Below are 17,375 nucleotides of genomic sequence, written 5' to 3' on the forward strand. Positions count from 1 at the left end.
AAAACCAAGGTTGCTTAAATTCAGATCTCCAAAAATGTATTTCCTGGGACTTTTGAAGACTTCTGTATTCTATTATGGCTTATCCTAATGCAAATATCCTATCAATGTGAACTCACTGTTGGGGAAAAAGAAGAAAACAAAACTAAAACAAACAAACAAAAAACAAACAAACAAACAAAAACCACAACACTTAATTTCTTAGTCATTTTCCTACCCAATGGTTTCAGATGGGAAACTTGAGTGTCCTTTGGAGAATGGATCTTAGGATAGATTTCTCTTGTTTGCTTTGATGTGGGCTGGTGGGTGAAGGCATAAGTGAAGACACTAGAATCTTGTCTGTATGAGGCAGGTGTTGGGCCTTCACTCCAGGTGGGGTTGGGGGGGCCTGGAAACAACAGAGACAAAGGACGACTGAGGACAGTTAAAGAGACAGGGGAGTGCATCAAAAAAGTTTCACCCACTTTGTGGTTTCGCTCAGAGGGAGCCCTGGCTGAGGGCCAATTCCCTCCTAATTTTCCAGATCCGATTTGCCTACGTAAAATTACATACATGTTCTTTTAGTTATTGTCCGTTGGCCGAAGCAAGTCACATGGGCACGCCTAGTGCCATACAGATCGGGGAGCCCAGAAATGAGACAGCTAGCATATTGGGAAACACCTGTAGTTTCTACCATAGCTGCAAACATGGAGAAGTAAAATAGAGCTAGCCTCTGCCCTCAAACACAGAAGTTTATTCCAGATGAATTGAAAATACAACATGAAAAATCAACTTTTAAAACACTTAGAAAATATAGCAGAACGTCTTTATGGCATTGACAAAGTGGTAATTTCCTTAAAAGGGGTGAAATAACACAGACAATAACAAGCAATAGTGGTAAATATTATTATCTTAAAATGTTTTTTCAAGACAAAAGGTATGTTTTAAGAAAGTGAAAAATGTGAGCCACACTGGGACAGAAACAACCTATCTGGCCAACAATAAGTTCATTTCCAGAGTACGTTGGCATGCCTAAAAATCAATCAGAAAAAGACAATTAACCCAATACACAGATAATAAAGTAGAACAGAGAATCCATGAGACAGAAACGAAGGGTGACCTGGGATTATAAGATGCTGAGCCTCTTGTGTAGTCAGGAAAATCAAATGCAAAAATACGATTACAGATCCATCTGGAGGCAAAAGTGAAGTTTGACAAGGTCAGTGCAGCGAGACGTGGAGTAAACGGGAGTGGCTTGTAGTCCCGGTGGGTGTGTGACATTGACAGAACAATTTGGGTTTCAAAACTATTTGGATTGGGGCGCCTGGGTGGCGCAGTCGGTTAAGCGTCCGACTTCAGCCAGGTCACGATCTCGCGGTCCGTGAGTTCGAGCCCCGCGTCAGGCTCTGGGCTGATGGCTCAGAGCCTGGAGCCTGTTTCCGATTCTGTGTCTCCCTCTCTCTCTGCCCCTCCCCCGTTCATGCTCTGTCTCTCTCTGTCCCAAAAATAAATAAACGTTGAAAAAAAAAAAAAAAAAACTATTTGGATTATGAGGTAAAATTGAACCTATGAAACTGATATTCCATTTCTTTTATTTCTCCTCTCAAACACTTATACAAGTTGGTAATGTTTACGGTTATTCACTGTGGCACTGTTCATAAGAAGAAAAACTTGGAAAGGTCCCTAAAAGAAAGGATCCACTGCCTGGAATGTGAACCGTGAGGGAATAAGCTTCGGCAGCCAACCTGTCTGTCTGTTCACTTCACTACTATGTCCTTCTTGCCTTAGATTGCTGCCTGGGACGTAATAGATGCTCAATAAATACTTCATTAACTGGATGAATGAATAATAAGTGATCGGGATACCATAAAAGATCTAAAATGAATGAACTAGAGCTAAAAATATTCATACTGACAATTTTAAAATGAACATCGGGTAAAAAAAGAAAGTTGCAGGCCATGCAACTATAACATAATTTGCATAAATTATAAAACACTTAAAATTCTGTGTATTGTTTGTGGAAAATACAAAAAAATATATAAGTATGAAAACATGGACAAAAGGACAGAGAAATTGAAGAAAGACGTTACCCCTTGACGGCAGGGAATAAGTGACCAGAGCACGTAAAGCCGCCGTAATTTTTTTTCTGTATTTTTTTTAAAGCAAATGTGGCAAAATGGCAGTACTTTTAAAATTGGGATATTGCTCTGTAAACTGAGATTTTGAAATATCAATATCTGTGCTCTCTCTGAAATATTTCATGACACAATTTTTTCATGAAGTATGCAACGTATTTATTTTAAATTCATAGAGCAACTCAGGCAAATTTGTTAATAAGGTCGGGTAATTTATTATACTCTTATTTTTACTAGCTTAGGACCTCATTTTAATAATTTACTAATTTTAAGTCTTCAAATGCTACCCATTAAAATATCAGTATAATTCTGTGGTTAAAGAACATTGAACTGCATGTAGATGTTCATAACTGCCCTGTAGAATCTCCCACCGGCTCTTATGTCTACACAAATAGTGATTAATAAGCACCCCTATCACAAATGACACTGTACTGACTACAGATCAAAACCCTTCTACTTCTGTCCCTGCCTTTTAGGAGCTTACTGTTTAAAGTCTTTATGTATTTATTTATTTTTATGCATTTATTTTTTGAGAGACAGAGAGAGAGAGAGAGAGAGAGAGAGAGAGAGCGCGCTAGCAGGGGAGGGGCAAAGAGAGAGGGAGACACAGACTCTGAAGCAGGCTCCAGGCTCTGAGTTGTCCGCACAGAGCCCAACACGGGGCTCAGACTCATGAACCACAAGATCACGACCTGAGCTAAAGTCAGACACTCATCAGAGCCGGCCACCAAGGCACCCCTAAAGACTCTTTAACTGTAGAAAACTCTTTGTAATGCACAAAAGGAAACGGCCACATTGGTTCAAGGCATTATTTCATGAGATTTTCGTGGCCGGACGTGTGCTTTGTGTTTGCTTTGTGTTGCATTTATGGCTCAGTTCTTCTGGGCCAAGATGGAAACTTCTTCAACATTTTCTGCCCTCCCAAGCATACTCTTCACACTTCGTAAATACTACAAAATTATCACAATATTTCACCTTGCATTTTAATTGCTTTTAGCTATGACAGTCATCTCTTTCTGATTTGCCTCTAATTCATCCTTGATGTCTTTAATGATGATTTTAATTAAATAACACAGTTCTGCATGGCTGTAGTTATAGAATCTGCTAAGTGGGGTAAATATACATGGGTAACAAAATTACATGCATTTGTGACCTTAAGACAATCCAGGCTGTTTAATCCTTATCAGTGACATCAGTGCGGACCCAATTAGCACAGTCTGCAGCCACTTCATAATTCAAAAGAATGTGATCATTCAGCTGGAAGCATATTTGACAGAAACTCCATAGTCATGAAGGTAAAAGCTTGCAAGATCACCCACTAGGATGGAGAAGCTGTCATTCTTTCATCAGTGCTGTTGAATACTAATGTGAAGGTCAGAATGGTGTAATTTTAGGCTGCCAAAATATTGCTGGAATTGATATACCAGAAGATGTTTAAGAAAGTAAAGAAACAGAACTTTGGGAAACTTTTGGAAGGTATAGTTGGATGTGACTCTTTACTGCCTGGAGACAATTCTCCCGTCTGATCATTGTTTCACAACAGACTCTTCTGCGAGTTCTCCTGCATAGTGATTCAAATATTCTTCCTTTTCTTTTGTCCCCTATATTATTAAATTCATATCTTGGCTCAGAATTGTAACTATTGTAAAAATCTATTCCTTGGAGATTCTAATTTTAAAAGAAAGCCTGCTTTTGTTAAGCTTAACATTCACCCCATTCCGCTACAGGTGGAGGGAGAGCGTAAGATACATTTAATTCCAGTGCAATTTTCTAAAAATGTCATTTCAAACACGTATGTCTCTTCTCCTCAGAGTGCAAAGAATAAGAATATAATAAATGGGGAAAACAGGTTCATAGCGTATTGAATTTCCAAGACAATAGCTTGTTTTAATTAAATAATGACGACTGTTACATTGTTACCAAATAACATTTATCCATGAAATGTTCTTTTTCTTTAAAGTGCTTTAATGCATGCTATTTATGATATTTGATCCTTATAACCATTCTGGGAAGCAGAGGGCTATGTGTTACCCTTGTTTTAGAAGGGACACTTGAGTTTCTAGTAGCTTTAGACTTCCTGAAATTTCATATAGCATTTAAGGTGAGAACCTGGTCCTGGAACGCAGCTTCTGGAATATGTATCAATATCTTTCTATCTTAACAGATTGGCTATGTATTCCAGTCTTCTTTTGAAGATGAGACCCTAAATTATTCTCAAGATTTCTTTATTTTCTTTTTGTTTGAATTTTAAGGACAAAATAGTAGGCAGAATGTATTGCCTGGGTCTTTTATTTTCATTTTTACTAAAAGATTTTGAGACTCTGTTCACTCAAATAAGGAGAAAACAAAACAAAAACAAAAACAATCCTCATCGTTGCTGTGATCTGATTGATTTTACAAACATAAATATGTCAATGAGCTATGCCAAACAATAGCTCAGTGGGATTGCTTTCCATATTCCAGATACATTTTGAAAGATGTCTAAAATGACATGTTTGCCGTGAAATATACATGGCCGGGTGAACTTTGCTACTCTTATCTTGCGCCTCAGTAACTCTAAAGAGAAAGTGAAATCTTTTCTTCTGCATCAGACATATTTTAAAAATATTTAAATATTGCTCTCGAATATTCCTTAGCCTTCATAAACATACTGCTTACTTTTAACAGTTTCTGATTTTACTTACTATTAAGGGCAGCTACTCGGGGCTTAAGGGTGAAAAGCAATCACCTTTTTAAGTGTTTCATGGTGGATGTTTTAACAGAATCGATGCAATCTACATTAGACGATGCCGATGCTTAGCTTTAAAAACAATTTATCAGCTTCCTATGGTGCTTTAAATCTTCTGAGATGATTATGTAGACAACACTACAGCCAGCTCAAAGTTAAGCAATCTTTTTATGATTTGGGTGTAAACTAAAAATTGATGCCAGATTTTAAATGACTTGCAACTTGGCCTTTGAATCATGGAATAAAGGCAGCAGTGAGCCATACTCACCTCTGAAATACCCAATGACAAAGCGTCAAGGACAGATCTGACTCAAAGTTCACCTTCTTACACTTGGGGTTTGAAGAATAGGAGACAGCATCAGAGAGGTGGGGAGAGAGGTATTGCAAAAATTCAGCCCAAAGCATGAAGCAAAGTGTATGAAGAAATAGTATCCCCCCCCTCCCCCCAGGGTATCTCATGTCTTAGGCCAATAGCTAGTCTCTCTTTGTCTTTCTGTAGAGTACATTTGTGTTAAACCTGATTAGTACTAATTAGATATCCTTTTTTTTTCATCACCCACCCTCCCCACCCTTCCACCCCCCATCAACCCTCAGTTTGTTCTTAGTTTTTAAGAGTCTCTTACGCTTTGGCTCTCTCCCACTCTAACCTCTTTTTTTTTTTTTTTTCCTTCCCCTCCCCCATGGGTTTCTGTTAGTTTCTCAGGATTCACATAAGAGTGAAACTATATGGTATCTGTCTTTCTCTGTATGGCTTATTTCACTTAGCATCACACTCTCCAGTTCCATCCATGTTGCTACAAAGTGCCCTATTTCATTCTTTCTCATTGCCATGTAGTACTCCATTGTGTATATAAACCACAATGTCTTTATCCATTCATCAGTTGATGGACATTTAGGCTCTTTCCATAATTTGGCTATTGTTGAGAGTGCCGCTATAAACATTGGGGTACAAGTGCCCCTATGCATCAGCACTCCTGTATTCCTTGGGTAAATTCCTAGCAGTGCTATTTCTGGGTCACAGGGTAGGTCTATTTTTAATTTTTTGAGGAACCTCCACACTGTTTTCCAGAGTGGCTGCACCAATTTGCATTCCCACCAACAGTGCAAGAGGGTTCCCGTTTCTCCACATCCTCGCCAGCATCTATAGTCTCCTGATTTGTTCATTTTGGCCATTCTGACTGGCGTGAGGTGATATCTGAGTGTGGTTTTGATTTGTATTTCCCTGATGAGGAGTGATGTTGAGCATCTTTTCATGTGCCTCTTGGCCATCCGGATATCTTCTTTAGAGAAGTGTCTATTCATGTTTTCTGCCCAAGTACTAATTAGATATCCTAACACATATATATAGGAGTCCATCCAGGCCCTGTGAAGAGTCCTGGGGATTCATCAGTAAATAAACTAAGTCCCTGACCTCAAGATGCTTAAAGTCTGGGGAAAGCACTTAAACTAAATAGCCAAGGACACTATGATATACTGTATTTATATACTATGATTCGCTTCTCATTCCCAACCACTTCCCATTTTTCTTAAAAAAAAAAAAAAAAACTCAATTAAGGCAGGTACAAAAATAACAATGTTGAACACAATACAAATGGAGACAGAGGAAAAGGAGATGCCATTATGTCGTGCATGGTATTCACCTTCTCTTGGGCTTGGGGAGTCAAGCCAGTTACCAACGTTATACAAAGCTGGGCCTTGTGAGATGAGTTGCAGGGTGATATGTAGCTACCCACTCCTGCGAATTCTGTGCCCCAAACATGGCTTCTGCATTAAAAGGTTCTTCTTCTTCTTCCCGTTGCTTCTCGCCAGCACAGGATCTTGTGGAACCAGCCATGCTTCTTGTCTTCCAGCAGGGTCCACGGCTCTGCTTGTTCCCACAGGTGTTGGGCAACGGCAGCATGGATCGGTGAAGCATGCGAACTTGGGATGTGAACACATCCGATGTTGGATAACTCACCTGCATTTCATATTGACTTCCCAGAATTATTTAACATTGACAAGCATCACTTTTCTCACTTTCACCATGGGAGAGATGAACATACCTACCTTAATGGTTACTGTGGGAATTAAATGAAATGAAGCCAGGATCTGGTAGGCAAGTCAATAAATGAGTTTTTCTTCCTTCTTTATTCACCCCTTCCCTCCTTTTATTTCTTCTTCGTCTTCTCCTTAGCCATCTCATTTTCAAATCACAGCCTACTATGAGCCATGCATACATCAAGTCAAGGAAAGTATACAAGTGACCTTTATCTCCCAGTCAGTGAACTAAAATAGTCTATGATTACAAGACCATGGTCTGGTGTGAAGATTAAATGAGATAATGCAAGCTGTGTACTTAGCACATAGTAAATACTCAATAAATACAAGCTGCTGATAGCTGTAATATAGCCTCATTTCACTGTGGAAGTAGAGTGGAATTGCTCATTGTACAAAGATCGGATGAAACAATACAAGCAAACACTTAGCATATAGTAAGTGCTCCATAACTATTAGCTGCTATCAGCTGCTAGCTGGGTTTTTTACTGCATGAGTGGGAGTAGAATTGCCAAAATGATCTTAGGATGAGATCTGTTATCCCATACCCTGCAGACAGTCTTTGATGGTAGCTGAGGAAATTGCTTCATCTTGTACCTGCAGTGAAACAGGTTACTGGCATGACCGAAATAATACTGGCCGAGAACTAGGGCCTGGGTGGGGAGATAGAGGGTGAACTGCTCCCTTTCTCTGAGCTCAGCAGAGCTGATGATCACATTCACCAGGACTAGAAAGAGAAAACAAGGCAGAACAGTATTTACATTTTATTCTAGTCTGAGTCTTAACGAGCATGGTTTCATCCTGAATGGTCTTCCATTCCATTGATTTAGCCAGATTTTGACAGGATTGCATTAATGAACATTAAAAGCCATATTTTTAAACTTCATAATCCCTTTCAAAGTATTGTTGTACATATCGTTTTAGTTTTTCAGTAAGCAAACATTTATTTGGTACATTGCGTATGGCACGTTGTAGCTTCAAAACTTGTGTGAGAAATTACAAGGGGAATGTCAAATATAATGGGATGTTGATGGTTTTATTTAAAATATTTGCTACCAGGGCTATGATTTAAAAATATTAACCTTAAATTCTAAAGGCCAAGGTCCATATCAAGTTTTCAGGAAACATATAACAAGTGTCACTGTGAATCACAATAAACTAAACATCACTTTGAGTTTTGGCTTTCATATTCAACTCAAAACCCTAAGCACACATTTCAAGGTTGCTCATGTATGTTAAAATATTCCATAGAAAAGTTTGCGGAAAGCTAGTGTGTGAGCCTGAATGTCCTGGTTATCTTCTTAAAAAAGAAATTCAGTTGAACAGCTCAGCACAAAAGCAAGCCTTTCCAAAGCCACAAAAAAGACTGCTAAATCAAAAAAAAAAAAAAAAAAAAAAAAAAAAAAAAGTATCTGGTCTCTAGTACTACATAATTTGATTTGGTATCTAAATACACTAAGAACAAGGCCCTCTTTCGTTGAAGCAGTGACACATTTTGTAGCACTGTCTTGCGACTGGTTTACCTCTTTCTTTGGATGTGACTGAGGCTAACTCATGGAGTCCAGACTCCACCATTTTTAATGGGGGCGCAAGTGTGGCGGTCAGATGACCAAGCTGTTTTTTCCATCTGAGCCTGATGTTTCCTCCTTGAAACATAAAACTTGAGAAATACATGTTGACGTTCTGTATTTGCACTGTGGGCATTGGCTGGGCATCAGCGTAATTGTCAGTGACAGACATTCTTTTACAAAGATAAGTTCTCACCTAATTTGTGTGAAGCAGTCCCCAAAGAATGTCATGCTAACAGCCAGCACATGTGCAATATTGCTTTCAAATAGCATGCATGTGCCGGAGGCCAAAATGAAAATTTGTGGGGATGCTATCTGCACTTGAAAATAAATAAGTAAGTACGTAAATAAATAAATAAAACAATACACCTCATCCAAACCATGGGGGAATCTGCTTTTCTGGAGAGTTGTTTTGGTCAGTGTCCTTTTAATCAAAAATGACTACTTCATCACTATTCTTGTGAGCTGCTCTGTGCACTTTAGCAGCGAGGCGTGAGAAGGATTGGGTCATCCAAGGGGCACCACCAAAAGCAGCAAGTTCATTGCTACAACTTGTACAAAGGATTGATGCCAAAACTCTGGGTGTCTCAAAACTACCCACATCTTACTCGATTTACTGATTTTACGCTGAGCAAAGTTTAGCAAATTAATCAGCAGGGCTTCTATTAAAAGATAAAGGCAGTATCTACCCTTATATGGTGCTTGCTATGCAGGACACCCTTCTAAGTGCTCTGCGTACATCCGCTCATTTAATCTTCCCACGAACCCTTTAAGGTGTGGGTATAATTGTTATTCCTGGTTTATAGATGAGGAGGTTGAGGCATAGTGATTAAGGTTGGAGGTAGGATTGGTTCCAGAGTCTATGCAATTACCCACTATGTCATGCAAGAAAAGGATGCTTATTTGATTCTATTTTATGAAATTAAAGCGTTTGACATAGTAGGCGTTCAAGCAGTATAACCTATTATTATTGTTGCTGTAATCGGGATCACTGTATTTGCACTGCAGACTCTACGGTCAATACTCTCAAAAGTAATCATCTGGATAATGTGATCACCATCCACAGCTGTGTTGGTCATCAGGGCACCCCACCAGAAATCACTCTTTTTATTTGCAAGTGACTCAGAGATAAATGATGTAGACAATGTCTTTAATAACGAGCTTACCTTTCCCCGTGTACATTACAGTTCGGTAAAACTACTTGTAATTGTGTAATTGTATTAACGACACCTAGAATTGTTTATTTTTAAGTTTCAGCTCAAAGACATCGCTTCCCTCTTCCCACTATGCTTAACTCATTTTGACAGCTTTACTGAAAATGTAAAACTTACAAGTGCCCCCTTTTCCGACTCTGCCCCTCAGGGAGTAGGAGGTGTTGAGCCTGCCTCCGACACTCAGCCAAACTCCCCTTGACCCGTATCTGCATCTGTGCATGTGATGAAAATTCATGAGCTGCCTCCTTCTTTGAAAGTGAGCAGAATCTTCCAATTCCTTCATGTGAAAACCATCCAGAGGGAACCTTCCCACGCCTCTAAGGGGTAGAGGACACAGTCAACCTGCATAGTGCGGGAGAGAGCAGAGCTCTGCTCACATGCGGGCAGGACCTCATCCACAGCAAGCCCTGTTCTGGGTGCTGGCCATGCGGGCCACCCAGTATGATCTCCAGGACAGGGGCCCTGAACGGTTATTAGCTCTACTGCATTCAACTACCTCTCCTCCATAGTGCCTGAAATGATTGGTTTTCCAATACCACACTTAAAGAAACTGAATGTTTTAATTGCGAAAGTCTGGCTTTGGAACGGGCCAATTATTGTAACATGAATACATTCAGAAAAACATCATAACATCCAGGAATAATGGTAGCATTGCTGTAATGCTGATGAAAAAGTCCTTCGAGAGTGATTGATGAAGCTCCAAGGCCTAGCTTATTTTCTCTAAAGATAACCTGTTGTGATGAAATTCACATAACCTAACATTAACCACTTTAAAATGAACAATTAAGTGGTGTTCTGTAGAGTAACAGTGTTGCGCAATCATGATGCTTATCTAGTTCTAAAACATTGCTGTCACTCCAGAGTAAAACCCCTTACCTAAGAGGTTTCTCTCTGTTCCTTAAAGCCCCCGGCAACCATTAATCTGCATTATTGTCATATGGATTTATCTATTCTGAATCATTCATATAAGTGAAATCGTACAACATATGACCTTTTCTGTCTAGCTTCTTCTTTTAGCGTAATGTTTTCAAGGTTCATCCATAGTGCATCTTGTATCCATACTTTATTCCTTTCGGTGGCTAAATAATACTCCATTGTATTTGTATGCACTATACCACAGTTCATTCATCCATTCATGGGTATTTGGGTCGTTTCCACCTTTGGGCTATGGTGAATAATGCTGCTATGGACACATGTACATACAAACTTGAGTACCTCTTTTCAGTCTGGGTGGGTATTTACCTAAGAGTGGGATTGTGGGGTCATTAGGTTATCTTTATATTTAAATATGCAGATTCAGTGTCTTCCTAGGGTCAACTAGTACGATACTTGTTGGTATAGGTAATTCTTTACATGCTGTTTTGTCTGCAGAATTATTTACATCTCCCCTCCTATCATTCTTGCAAATTAGCTTTGGCATCACATTCGAAGCCTCAGAATGTTTTGGGTATGCTTCTGTACTCTCATATTCTCTTTTGATGCCAATTTGCAGAACAAAGACAGGATGAATTCCAACACGAAATATTGCTTTAGAAAAGTGACGTTAATTGAGTCGTTCAACAAACATACTAAATCCCTTTGACCTAGACTCTGCATTAAGCACTGGGAATACAGAGGTAAATAAAATAGATGTGGTCCATACCCTTACCGAGTTTTCAATCTTAAAAGCAAATAAGGGGAGTGAGTTTTTCTTATCTAGATCACAATATGACTTCCAAAAGTCAGGATGGCGGTGTAGCATTTTTCAAATACAAATTGTTTACGTTTACTTTGGATCATGGTCACATCTCTTCTTGATCAATTCTGTTCCTCCCCTGATTAGTTCCAGCTTGCACGTGTGGACCTGTAATGACCCTTTGAGGTGACTCATGGTTTCATAACTGTCCTGTGATGCACTGGCAAACTGAATGTCACAAACACCCTCTTCAGAAGTGAAATCTCATTCATATCATGGAACCATATGTGTACTTCTAGCATTTCCAAAGTCACCCAAAACTTTACCTAGCGAGAGTACATTTCAACTTTAAAACAAGAGAGCATTCATTTGCATTTGAGAGCCGAGTCTCTAAAAAAACATAACAAATTTAATGATTCATGGATACGCTTCAAAATTAATATTCACAATGAGCATTCCATGAATTATAAAATAGTAAGAGTTTTAAAGTTGGGATACACCAGGAATAGATGGATGTTGATACAGAGGTATATACTACGCTATAGACTACATAGCTCCCCAGACAGAGTTATTTAAACAAGGTAAGAGTTGATCAGGCTCTTGTGTAACAAGGAAGGTCCAACAGGAGCACATGGCTTTTGACTCTGGGTTCAAGATGGCTGTCGCTGCTCCAGATAAGGCATCTCTGCATCCCACCCAGTGAGGACAAGCTGGTTCAGGATAAGCCTGTTCTCTTTACGAGTGCATCCTCTCAGTGGTACGCATCACTTCCACTTACATTCCAGTAACAGCAGCTTCATCATGTGCCCATTTTCCAAGGGTGGTTTGACATATAGTTATATAGTAGAGGTCTTTGGAGCCTTAGTCAAAAGGGAAAAGAAAAGAATGTGTCTGAAGACCAGCACGTTCTGCCATAGCGTCAATTCTCTAACATGAAGAATGTTCCATTTGATTAAAGTAGATTCCAAACTAATAAAAATGTAATCTGTTGAGATTCTGGATTCTAGAATGAATTCTTAACTATTTTTTTTTTCAATAAGAGAGTATGATTTAGAGTAGCAGTCTAGAAATAAGAATTGAGAACCCATATACATTTTTTTAATGTTTATCTATTTTTGAGGGGGAGGCAGAGGGAGAGAGGGGACAGAGGATCTGAAGGAGGCTCTGTGCTGACAGCAGAGATCCCCATGTGGGGCTTGAACTCACCAAATGAGAGGTTATGACCTGAGCCAAGGTCAGACCCTTAACCAACTGTGCTACCCAGTCTCCCCGTACCCATATTTTTATTTGGTACCTATATCTTTATTACTGGCTTTGGTTTCATTTCAACAGTATGCAAAACAAAAGCAAAGTTTGGGTAAAACTCTTTGGCAATAAAGCCCTTCCTTTTTTTAAAGATGTAATTTATGGATTGATGGAGGTAGAAAATGCCACATATATGTATGCATCTATTCTCCTCTTTAGGGTCACTTCCTACTTCTGTACAACTAATGGTACATCAACATATTTGTGTGTGTGTGTGTGTGTGTGTGTAAATAAATTATTAAAAACAAATTTGATTCAACAAACAAATCTAATTTAATACGAAAGGACAGAATCTGTTTCTTTGAGAATTCTGCCATAAAGATACATTTTACACTTGAAGTTAAACTTTTCAATAATTTATTCCCTCTCTAGGCTGCCTGAAATTCTAAATTGCTCAAATTACTGCTTGGGTGCACGGATGACCTCGTACAGGGGCACACCTGATGGCAGTTGTTTATATATAGAACACAATCCTGATCAATCTCTGACACTTACTACTGACTTCCTGCTGCTCGAAAATGTGTACTGTAATAGCATTTGTATGTTTTCTTTTTCCCTTAAGATTTCAGATTCTTTCTCTACAAGAACATGGAAAATTAGAATGAACATCACAGATACCATAATAGAAGTAGCCCAAGCAATTTGATTGTATTTTAAGATACTATTTGCTATTTCCTAAACAAAAATGTCATATCCATATATAAAGACATATCTCTACAGACCTAGGTGTGTAGAAAGTTACTTACGCATCTACCTTTTTTAGATTTCACACATAAAACAATTCTAATTACTGTTAAGATTTTCACCTAGAATAACTTTTTAAAAGGCTCAAATGAATAACTCAAAACAAAGTACTAAAAATTGACAGAACTATAGTTTACAAATATAACACTTTGGAGAACGACTTCTCATTATATGTATCAGCAATTAAATGTCTGCTCAACTGTTATGCAGCTTTTCTTTTCTAAAGGAAATAGATAATGAAGCTTTAATCAGCTTTATATATGAATCTGTTCAAATGCATTTTAGAAAGGATTTATGTAGTGGCATTGAGAACCATTTAGTATGTATTTTTCTTCTTGATTTTTGAAATTCTGAGACTGGGGAACATAGACAAATGTTTGAAAAAAGTGTTTGGATCTTCAAAAAAGGGAGAGATTAGAAAGATGATAAGATCTAGTAGGAAATGTAACTCAACAATGAGAATATATTTGGTCTGTTCCTAGATGGTTGGCCTCTTGTAATCAGGTGGCCACAGATGTCTTCTCTTTCAACACCCCTTTTGAAATGATTGCTCATTGAGTTATTTTGTTTATTGCTTCTCTACCCACCAGACTATAAATTCCATTAGGTCAAGGATCTTGTTTATGTGGCTTTAGCTGTGTCTTTGGTGTGTTGGCCTGTTTTGCTTGACTCATAATTAGTACTCAGTAGATATTTGTTGAAAAATGCAGGAACCAATGAATACCCTAATTGGACTGATTTACATATTTCTCTGCAAATGTTTAAAATACTTAAATTTGTAAAATTTGGCTTACAATTTCTGTTACCTTCTAAATCTTCCTCGAATGTGTCCATTTGTCTTCAACTCCACTGCTATTACCTACTCCAAGCTATCAGCACATCTTGAACAAGGGCCATAGATTCCTGACTCAGTATCCATCAAAATACCACTCACACACATATTTCCAAATCCACAGGCCTTCCTGAGGCAGAGTGATTTTTATTTTTAAACCCACATCTTCTCAGATCAAACTCCTAGTTAAACCACTTTAAATTTTCTTATCCCTCTTAGACCTGCATTTTCAACTTGTGTTCCAAGGAAAAGCAGAGTCTGGCTCTTTTGGTTAAGCCCTCTGGGGCACTTCTCCTCTTCATTCCACCCATCCCTGCGATTTTGCAAGTTCTCTTCTCAGAGGAATTTTTACTTCCTGTTCTACCTGACATGCTCCTCCCACTCTTCCCTGTTTAGCTAGTTATTAACCATTTGGCTATAAATACAGTTCTTAAATCCTTGCACTTGAGCGGCCACAGTGGTAAGCTAAGGAATACTATGGTTGCAATTCCTTTCCTTGGCCTCCACTCATTACTTGTCAAAAAAAGGGAGGGGAAAGCGTCAGATTTTCTTGGAGGGCCTGTATTTCCACGCCCAGTCACGGTAACGGTAGCGGAGGAATGCCGGCTAATACTCACCATGGGTATTATGCAATCAGCCACAATTACAGTCTGTTTTTACCCCTAAATGACCACACTTTGAACACAAGAGAGTAGTAGGTTGGCAGCCAAATCTTCAAGCATTTATTCATTCATGAATCATTCATTCACGCATATTGATTGGAGCTGAACGTGTTCCAGGGACTGAGCCATGAACTTCCGTGAACCCCTGTTTACGCTGATCCTTCTACTTGTTACCTACTTCTCCTCTTCTCCTTCTATCTCTTTCAATATCCCTAAATCCCTGGTGAAGTCCTACTCTTCTTTCAAGGCCCAGTTGAAATGTGACCTCTTATCTGAAGCTTCCCTGAACTCCTTCAGGCTGAATTAATTGCTCCTTTATCTGTGCTCCCAAAGGAGTTAGTTCATACATTTGTAAAAGCACTTATCACATTGCATTATAACTATTTGCATATCTGTGTCCTTTCTGGGCTTTTTTTTTTTTCCTTTGTGGCAAGAACCATATCTCACTCATACCTAAAAGTCTCACTCTCATCTCATACTTAGATCCCTGTCATCACAGTACTTGGCCTGTGACAGGAACAACTTCAATACTGGTTGTTGCTTAAATAAATTTTTTTCTCTTTAATTTTTATTTATTTTTGACAGAGAGAGAGAGAGAGACAGACAGACAGAGCATGAGCGGGGGAGGGGTAGAGAGAGAGGAAGACACAGAATCTGAAGCAGGCTCCAGGCTCCGAGCTGTCAGCACAGAGCCCGACTCGGGGCTCGAACTCACGCACTGTGAGATCATGACCTGAGCCGAAGTCGGACGCTCAACCAACTGAGCCACCCAGGAGCCCCTGGCTGTTGCTTAAATATCTAGGCTTCCTCAATCCTTCCTTGACACTGCCTTGAATGGTGAGGAGATGTAAACAATCATATGCTACGTTTTACCATCTTTTCTGGATGATTTGTTAAACAAATCCTAACGGGACTGTGCTTCCTTAGGGAAACTTCTATAGCCCAAATCCTTAGTGCGTAGAAAAAACCCAAAACAATAGAAAAACACAAACTTTGCAAAAATCAGGGCAATAAGCAATCTGAAAAAGCAAGGGGGAGTGCAGCTATCCTTGGAAATTAGGCTAGGTCACCGAGGAAAGATCGAAAAAAAAAAAATAGCACAAGAGTGTAGGGACATATTCAGGGGGACAAAGCGCAAAAGAAACAGAAATATGTTATTATATAAAGGCAACATAAAGATATTCTTAAATACTATATATCAAGTAGATTTTTTTCTGCAATAAAAACATAAAACCACAGTCTATGAAAAGTAATGTTTAATAGGAAGGATTTGGACTCCACCCCAACCTCATTGTCACTGTTCCTCCCTTGAGGTTAGTTACATTACCTTTGAGGTTTAGTTAAATTTGTGGCTTGCTCATACCTGAGGGATATTTAAGAATAGACAGGTTTGAGTCTGTCACAAAATATCAACTCTCATAGGGGAACATTGCAATTATCTAGCTTGATCTGAGACCCCTAAATGATAACAAAGCTCTGTGTAACTCTCAGATTCAGATATCCTGTTGAACAGTCGGAGAAAAATTGAGCCAACCTAATCTAACCTAGAACCATCTAGACATCTCAGATCAGTCTCGGACTGGAGCATGATTAGTGGTTTGGGGTTACGCGCTGGAGGCAGCTTTACCGATACTCCCCAGAGCCATAATGATTCTGTTTCAGGACAGTCCTTGGCCTCTGTGAATGTGGCTGAGGCATGGGGTTGGCTAGAAGGTCCCTACACCTCGGCTGTGTAACGAAGGCAGTTGTTTGTTCACGGTTTGTTGTTAATGATAGGAAAGGAAGACCCCAGGCTTGCCAAATCGTGCCCCTCATCTTGTTATTTGTTTTTGATGTGCTTCCACATATCGCTGCCCTAGACTGAAGAATGTTGACTCTTTGGATGAAAAGTAAATGTAAATAGATTGTATACATTCAGCAGGACCAGATGACAGAGAACCTTGTTGATTTAAGGAGGAGGCAGGTTGGATTTCGGCAGTATTTGTAATTCTGGTATTTAGTCCTCGTGAATGATGAAAAGATGATTGAACTCTGAACAAGGGAAAATATTGTATATGTTTTGAAAGAGAAAGGGAAGAGTGAGCCTTTTGAATAGGTTGGCTAGTTTAACCTCAGCGTTCAGCTAGTTACAGAAATATGATATTAATCTGTAGAAATCTCCAGGAGAGTAGCAAATCTGGCAGTGAGTGCAATGACTAGGAACACCAGAACAGTTTGCTTATGTGGCAGATTGTATATTTAACAAGAAAGCAATGGGTGAAAAGACTTTTGTCTCCGTTTTGTATGGGGCCCTCTCTGCCCAGATTCCATCTTCGCCCTGCCTCCATCATGTTCATTACCTCTTTGGAAATCTCCTGCTCATCCTGTGAGACTCCACCACCACCATCTCATTAGAAATTTTCTCAGGTCACGTTAATTTCCTCTGACACTGTGACTAGAAGAATAATGTCCCTACCCCCAAAGATGTCTTCATCCTAATCCCCAGAACCTTCACTGGCAAAA

The sequence above is a fragment of the Lynx canadensis genome, chromosome B1 (genome assembly GCF_007474595.2).
Source record: "Lynx canadensis isolate LIC74 chromosome B1, mLynCan4.pri.v2, whole genome shotgun sequence".
NCBI classification, from domain to species: domain Eukaryota; kingdom Metazoa; phylum Chordata; class Mammalia; order Carnivora; family Felidae; genus Lynx; species Lynx canadensis.